The sequence below is a fragment of the Berghia stephanieae genome, chromosome 2 (genome assembly GCF_034508935.2).
Source record: "Berghia stephanieae isolate SIO BIC M18660-M18661 chromosome 2, UCSD_Bste_1.3, whole genome shotgun sequence".
Lineage (NCBI taxonomy): Eukaryota > Metazoa > Mollusca > Gastropoda > Nudibranchia > Aeolidiidae > Berghia > Berghia stephanieae.
In genome coordinates, this window is record NC_088361.1 from 74,456,837 (window position 1) to 74,464,911 (window position 8,075).

At 35.5% G+C, this 8,075-nt stretch overlaps 1 long non-coding RNA gene across 1 annotated transcript in view; it reads right to left on the reverse strand.

Annotated features, from left to right (window-relative positions):
• Nucleotides 1–2,172: 2,172 nt before the first annotated feature.
• LOC144965523 (uncharacterized) overlaps nucleotides 2,173–8,075 on the reverse strand; it is an 8,115-nt gene continuing 2,212 nt past the window's right edge. Inside the window, exons 1-2 of the long non-coding RNA XR_013644041.1 lie at nucleotides 4,246–8,075; nucleotides 2,173–4,189 (exon numbers count right to left, since the gene is read on the reverse strand). The exon at nucleotides 4,246–8,075 is cut by the window's right edge and continues 2,212 nt beyond it. This is a non-coding gene — a long non-coding RNA (uncharacterized LOC144965523). The remainder of the gene's footprint in view (nucleotides 4,190–4,245) is intronic.

The window sequence follows — 8,075 nt, forward strand, 5'->3', positions numbered from 1 at the left end:
TAAATCCGCATGTCCTGTCCCATACTAGTCACAGGGAAATGTCTTGGTTTCACCCAAGAAGCTTATAATAGGAACCTATTATAAGCTTCTTGGTTTCAACTTGTTTGTTTTGTCGGTTTACGTGAGATTTGTGCAAATGTATCAAGTGGAATTGTTCAAACCTATGAAAAAGACCAAATGGATTTTTAGTACGATAATAAGAATAAAATATATAATCAAATAATATTTTGTATTATTAAATTTAGCTTGGTACCACTTTCTTCCCGGTATCCCTATTAAAAAATTTTTTTTAGCTTAAATCTACTGGACTATTAGCGCGGAATCTCCCTTTCGATGGGAGGAAGAAACAACATATCTAATACAATATCTCTAAAATTACTTAGTTATCTAAGGGTCAGCGTGGCTCAGTGGTACGGTCTTTGCTTCGTACCCGAAAGGTACCGAGTTCAATCACCCGCCGCTGCGTTGTGTGGCCTTGAGCAAGTCACCTCGCCCTAGCTTACTTTGCGGCGCTGCTCTGCGGCTGACGCCTGGATTATTCCAGTCTTCCCTTGGAATAGACCCTACAGACAAATTTCCCCTTGGGGATGAATAAAGGGAATTTTATTTTTTTATGTAATATTATTATCTCTCTCTGACCAGAATTAAGATCATTAAAAAAACTTGAGCTTTTATATAGCGCAATATCCACTAAACGTGCTTAAAGCGCTTTACAAGGGGTCCCTGACCAACAGCAACACCTAACTCGTAGAACGAGACATGACGCCTGTCAGACGATAATATACTTTTTTTTTCCGGACAGAGACAACGCTGTTAACGGTCAGGTACTCATTTTACACCCCGGGTAAGGTGAGAGAATGTTAGTAAAGAGCCTTTTCCGAGGACTCAACTATGCGCCGATCGAGGCCCGAACTCAGGACCTTCCGATCCGAAAGCGAGTATCATACCACTTGACCATATAGCCGCAATATTCAATATCTACTAGCCCCACTTGATCGGAATAATTTTAACTTTTACATTACATCTTTTAACATGCCTATGGGGATATATGTATTTGTTTACTGTAGAGCCGAGTGGTTTAGACCACCTTAATTTTTTTTCTCGTTTAGCTACACTGGTTCGAATCCTCTCCCTCGTTTTTTTCCTCCTCCTTTTTGCCTTGATTTTGTACTTTGTTTCTAAGTCAGAATCTTTTTGTATTATTGATTTTTTCTGATCATTTGATCGCCTTATGAATGGCCGAGATTTATTTTATTTTATTTATTCATTTATTCATTCATTCATTTACTCATTTATTTATTTATTTATTTATTCATTTATTTGTTTGTTTAATCAATTTGTACGTTTTTGTTGCCTCTGATTATTTTGTTCTGTTTCTGAGTAAGGTATTCAGAAGAAAAAAAAAATTAAAAGAAAACAAACGAGGAGGGACATTTATCATTTGCAACATTCTATAGAAAGAATTTCAAAAAGTAAAAAAATAAATAAATGAAACAAGTGGCACGGAACCAATTACAAGCTTTCTGAGACAGACGTTTTACCCGGCCACGCTATCCACATGATGACGACGCATAAATATCATGTTTACATAGTAAGCTGCTATTCCTCGACTAATTTCTTGTTTGGGTACTAAAAAAACAACACTTTTATTGATATTTTATTTACTTTACTTGTACTTATATTATCTTTTCATATTTCGATGAGCATTGCGAATGTTTTCTTATTCTCGAACGTGAAGTAAATATAAAAAGGGCGGAGTTTCAAAAAGCGTCTGTGTATAATCTCTCATTGGTTCAGATGCCTCTGTGAAATAATCACAGCGGATGCGAAGCGATTTGTATGCAACATGTCGTATTAAACTTGAAAAAAAAAGGGAATTCTAGAAATATATAATGACACATTTACTTATCTACTTAATTCATTAAAAAAAATATTAAGCCTGTTATTGAAAATTATTCATTCTTATCCTTCTTATAATCTAGCGTTGGTTCATGGTTATCGAGCGGTGAAAGGGACGAGGAAAAGCACAAACAAAGACAACATTTTTAATATCGAGTCAAGGATCGCGTGTCGCGAGCGTGTTTGATATGTCAGGTTTGAGGAGTAATCCATCAGCAGCATTTAAAAAATCCTGAAACTTACTGATAGAACAAATTCGACAACAACAAAAGGTAAATAAAGATTCAATTTATTTCGATATAACTGATCAATACAAATATATGGTTATGCAATCTTATTAATGAAATATAATTTACATTTTGTGTTATATATTGTAGTGTTGTATTCGATGTGTACTTATTTGAAAGTTTAATAATCTTTACTGTTATGGGCTTGCTGTTCTAATGAAAATACTCTCGGAACAACGAAAACAATGTCCAATATTAAATCCAGCCCATAACCGTATTCGGTGTTCATACCTGCATATTATAATATATATATATATATATATATATATATATATATATATATATATATATATATATATATATATATATATATATATATTATGTATCGTAGTGTCCAGGAAGAATGTTGTGTTCAGCCGGTGCCAATGTTATTTCCGGATGTAGGTTTGGTGCGCATGCTATTCGTGTGCATGTGTGAATATGTGTGTGTATGTGAGCGAGTGTGGTAGGGTGTTGGGGCGGGGCAGGGGTTGTTTCATTGGGTTGTGTAATGGGTATTGGACAGTAAGCATATATATTCAAAAAGAAAAGCTAAAATTACCATTACCACCATCAAGAAAGTCATAGACTTCCTCGACTTAACCTTCAGCCTTACTACAGACAAGTACTTACCCTTCAGAAAACCCAACAACGCCATCAACTACATAAATAAAGACAGCAACCACCCCCACCCCCCTTCGATCATTAAACATATCTCCAACAACATCGCACAATGCATATCTAGATTGTCAAAAGACTCCGACACTTTCTACAACGCAGCAGTCCCCTACATGAACGCTGCAAAAACAGTGGATACACAGGACCCTTCGACTACAAACCCACAGACAACAAAGACCCCAACGTGACCTCCAAAAAATCAAGATCACGCAACATATGGTTTAACCCTCCCCGCACCATTCGACAAAAATGTGAAAACCAACATTGGAAAAAAATTCATTAAATTAATAAACACCTACACACAAACTACACAAAATCCTCAACAGAAACACAGTAAAGATCAGCTATTCATGCATGATCAATATCAAATCACACAACAAACGCATCCTCAAAAACCATAACCAACAAAACAACACACCGAAAAAACAATGCAACTGTAGGAATAAAGATTTGTGCCAATTCCAAGGCAAATTTCGCAAATCATGTATCAACACATCTCAACATTCAAACACGACAGAAAAAGATCATCAGCTACGTAGAGCGAACACATCTGGAAACTAAAGGACTCAAGCACCGATACATTATATACATTATACATTATATCGGGCATCGTCTCAAAACAAATAAGTTACTCAGTAAACCCCAAAAAATGCAACATATACGTAGAAGAGAAATTTCATATAGATAGTATGCGCTTGGCTAAGAAGCTCATAACATTGCCATCCGGAAGTATAACGGACCAACACACAAAACTGTGTGTTTCCATGAACGTTTATTGTCAGGTTGATACAGTTCAGTGAGCATTACTCATAACGCGGATGGCAAAAAAACAATAACAAAGACCTGAGCGACGTCATCTTCGAACTATCTATAGTAAAAAGAAGACAAAAAAAAAAAAAAAAACAAACAAAAAAAAAAACAACAAAAAAACAACAACAACACGCAGCACTAAACAGTAAGAGAGAAATCTTCAACATGTGCTTGCACAGGGGAAAATGCTTACACCCCTTCCGCACTAGGACAGGATAGTCCTGTCCCAAATCTGTAATATATATTTAGAGAAACCTACCGCACCTATTGGGACGGGACAAAACAGTCCCGTTGTGTCCCAAGCCGTTGTCAAATGCTACAAAATCAACGGGACAGGACTGTCCCAGTCCCGTGTTCATATCGTTTGTGATAGTAGAAAAATATAGCAGCCTTCCGCACTAGGACAAAAAAGTCCCAGACTTGGTGGCGTCGTGTCAAAGTTGCAATGCCTGTCTTTATTTTCTACATCCCAACTACTACTACTACTACTACTACTACTACTACTACTACTACTACTACTACTACTACTACTACTACTACTACTACTACTACACTTTACTACTACTACTACTACTACTACTACTACTACTACTACTACTACTACTACTACTACTACTACTACTACTACTACTTTACTACTACTACTACTACTACTACTACTACTACTACTACTACTACTACTACTATACTACTACTACTTTACTACTACTACTACTACTACTACTACTACTACTACTACTACTACTACTACTACTACTACTACTACTACTACTACTACTACTATTTCTACTGTTGCTTCTGCTGCTGCTAATGCCACTAATATGTTAATACCTACATCCCTTATATTTTATATATTTCCAATTCCATTGTATTTATTTTCCAACTAGTCCACGCTTTATTTTATTTCACTTTCTATACTGCATTACACAGTTCCTATACGCCTCCCCTCTTTTGAATTAATTAATTGCGCACCTTTTATACATTTCTATTGCTCTGTTTTAATTCGTGCTTCCTCACAAAGTAGCATACAATTTCCTGCCCATCAATGTTTTTGTTTATGCATCTTAACAACGCCACTACCACATTATCTCATTCATCTGTAGTTTTTCAATCATCCTGTTTTGTTGATGAAGGGGAAACCCGAAACGTCCATTTTATCTATTTTTGTATATTAATTTTATTTATTTATTCATTTCAATTCTGAATATAAAAAAGCAAGAACAATTCAAAAAAAAATTCCATGTGATGAAACCACGTACAGAATGCATAGCAACATAAACATTTTCGGCAATTTAAAAACGTATGTTTATAAATATAATTTAAGAAGTGTCACACTTTGTGACACTGCAGTAACGTGTCTAAAACATCTATTCGGTAACTTGTGGGATCAATTATCTTTATCGTTATTTATTTCGGGAATTCTCAATGAAAATATTTTTAAGTAAGTCCTTCTGAGCCACTTGGGCTCATTATAAGACAAATTAAGTCCTTTAGAGCCTTGTAGCCAATGGTGCAGGGGTTATCCCGGTTTCAATAGCGTGAAGCGGACAATTAACGTATTTGTTTGAAAACCTTTGAACAGGACGCGAGTCTATCGCAGATTACTATCCCAGCTTGACAGGTACCCTTTTACACCTGAATGGAGTGAGTGATTGGGGTAAATTTTCTTGCTCTAGGAAAGTACAAATTGGCTTCGGTCGGAATCGAACACAGAACCTCTGAGTCCAGTGCACAACGCGCAAACCATTCGGCCATCCTGCCTCCTAAGCTTATAATATCAATCCGGAACTTATCCGTGTTTCTGTAGCGTGTAGCAGACAGATAACAGTTAAAAATTTAAAATAATAAAATTCCCTTTTTTCATCCCATAGGGAAAATTTTTCTCGAGGGTCTATTCCAAGGGAAGATTGGAATAACCAGGCGTCAGCCGCAATGCAGCGCCGCAAATTGATCTAGGGCGAGGTATAAACCAGGCATCAGCGCAATGAGCTAGGGCGAGGTGACATACTCAAGGCCACACAGCGCATCAGCGGGTGATCGAACCTATACCTTTCGGGTAAGAAGCAAAGACCGTACCACCGAGCTATGCATGCTGACTTTCTATTATCCTCTTTAATGATGCTAGTCCGTCAAAGATTACTTTCATCAGCGAACTGGTACTCGTTTGTACCTGGGTAAAGTGAGGTGATTCCAAGAAAGTTATTTTAAGATAAGATCGGAGATCACCATAGTCTATGGAATTGACCCTTGAGCAATCTTTGGTTCATTAAAGGATGCACCCAATATTCTTTTCTCTTTCCATTTGTCTTTTTTTTCCCCACGTAGTAAAGCACAGAAATATGCAACCTCTATTTCATCCATTACTACTACTACTAGTAGTAGTAGTAGTAGTAGTAGTAGTAGTAGTAGTAGTAGTAGTAGTAGTAGTAGTAGTAGTAGTAGTGGTAGTAGTAGTAGTAGTATTTAGTAGTAGTAGTATCTAGTAGTAGTAGTAGTAGTAGTAGTAGTAGTAGTAGTAGTAGTAGTAGTAGTAGTAGTAGTAGTAGTAGTAGTAGTAGTAGTAGTAGTAGTAGTAGTAGCAGCAGCAGCAGCAGCAGCAATAATATTACTCTTGCTTTAAGAATATTTCATGATTATATAAATCTTATGTAAACAAATCTCATCGTACAGTGTAAAAAATCATTATCGTCATGTCGTATCTTATGTTGATTCATAAAATGTGAATTATTTGAGTTGTACCAAGGACTTTTTTAAATTATTAATTTATGATTCAACCTATTAAATAACTAATCTATTAATTAGAAGGTTTCACATTATTATTATCACCATTATAATTATTATTATTAATATTATTATTATTATTATTATTATTATTATTATTATTATTATTATTATTATTATTATTATTATTATTATTATTATTATTATTATTATTATTATTATTATTATTATTATTATCATTATTATTACTATCATTGTTTGCCTTCCTTTATCATTGATTTTATTTACTTGATTTGTTGATGACAATATTATATTCTTGTATGAGTTATATTGGCAATTGCCTACAAATAAACTTTTGAATCTTGTCAAAAAAAATTAATGCATTCGCGCAAGCGATACGCAAGGTGTGTCCTGGGACAGTCTTTTCCTATTGTGGTACCCCTTTTGAATAGAAGTTTTCTTCAGTGGGACAGGACAAATTTGTTCTGGGACAGTTTTGTCCTAGTGCGGAAGGGGTGTTACTGTCCAATACACATTACACAACCCAATGAAACAACCCCCCCCCCCCCCTCCTCCTCAAAGACCATACCACACTCAGCTCACATACACACACACATTCACACATGAACACGAAAACATGCGCAACAAACCTACATCCAAAAACAACATCGGCGCCAACTGAACACAACAACATTCCTCCCGGACACCACGATACAGAATACCTCCCTGAAGTTTCCAATCAACGGATGAAACAGCGTTGTAGGAGGAAATAACCGAATGAGATGAGGATAACAAATAAATAATTCGCTCTAAGAAACTGTCAAGCACTCTACGTGATTCTAATTCCCCTCCACCATATGTATAAATGTTAAATGTAAACAAGCGTTGGTGAATTGAAATATAAATAGCTAAAAATACAATGAATAATACAATAAACAAATAGACGGATGGATAAAAATGAACAGTCTCACTGATATATACTCATGGTAATCCGTACATATTTTACATCATTCTTATTTATATTTTCCAGGGTTGTTGTGGCACAACGTGCTATTATGAGACTTTTGTATGTCGTTGTCAACAGGAAGTGAACAGGATTAAAATTTATGTATCTACGTTTACGTTGATAAAATAAAAACATTTTAAAATATGCAATTCGTCATTTCGCGTTAGCCACGTTTGGCTTTAGAAGAGCGTTCTCGTGCAAGTGGCAATCTTCAAACATGCCAGTCAGTGACATTTATTTGTTGCTAAGATATTTAATGTCACCAAACCGACTGCCCACTCTTTAACCCTATTTTCATACTAAAATAAAAAGTCATATTTTCTGATTTGGCCCCCCCTCCCTGACTTGCAAAAGAGAAAAAATACTAGAAAGTCCTATTTTCTGATTTGGGGTCCATTTGGTCCCCCTGACTTGCAAATAGTAAAATACTAGAAAGTCCTATTTATTTCTTATTTGAGGGCCATTTGACCCCCATGATTTTACTATGGAAATTTCAGTTAAAATCATATTTTCTCATTAAATGTATATTGGTTTACATCATTTTGTTGTTTTTGTTGTGTCATTATGCATCTATTTATTTAGTGACATAGTTGTGTCAATATGATCCACAACTTACTGGTAGATGGCATCTACAATACTTGACTTAGTTAATTTTGTTTCCTGTTTGCTGTCCAGTATGATGAGCACCAGTTTCA